Here is a 585-nt window from a genome sequence, read left to right as displayed (position 1 = left end):
TTTACTCTGTAAAAGTAGAAATTTATATTTTCTCCAAATATTGAATAAACGCGTAAAAGCTTCGATCTGTCAATGAATTAATTCAATAATGCATCGTTCATCCTCGTCTCGTTTTTCTCGACTGGAATCAGTTGGCATCGGGTCGATTAAATCGCTTCGGTGGAAACGAGAGTCGCTTTCGATTGGGGATTAAATCGGACACGCTGATACCCGTAGGAGACACCTACTACGGATTCTGGTCAGGATCTTCATTTCTATCATCGGCAGATCGATGTAGCCTAGCGTGGAATTTTCTTGAATATCATCGACATCGCTATATCCGCGGAGGAAACTGCGCAATCTGGAGATCTGTTTCGGGTGCTCCATCCCCCTCGAGAGATCGCCGTCAGATTGCTATCGTTCGTGTCATCGCATACAGGGTTTCCCAAAACTAGTGTAAGATATTGCAATAGGAGGTTCCTGATGTAATTTTAAACAACATTTTCCTTAGCGAAAAAGTTATCCGAGGCGTAGTTGAGGAGTTATTATCAAAAAACCACGACCAATCAGAGCGCTCGGTTGGCGTGAGCTACGAATCGGAAGCGT

The sequence above is a fragment of the Ceratina calcarata genome, unplaced genomic scaffold, assembly GCF_001652005.2.
Source record: "Ceratina calcarata isolate Rehan_Ccalc_2016 unplaced genomic scaffold, ASM165200v1 scaffold548.2, whole genome shotgun sequence".
Taxonomy (NCBI): domain Eukaryota; kingdom Metazoa; phylum Arthropoda; class Insecta; order Hymenoptera; family Apidae; genus Ceratina; species Ceratina calcarata.
Note: the sequence above shows the minus strand (reverse complement) of the source record.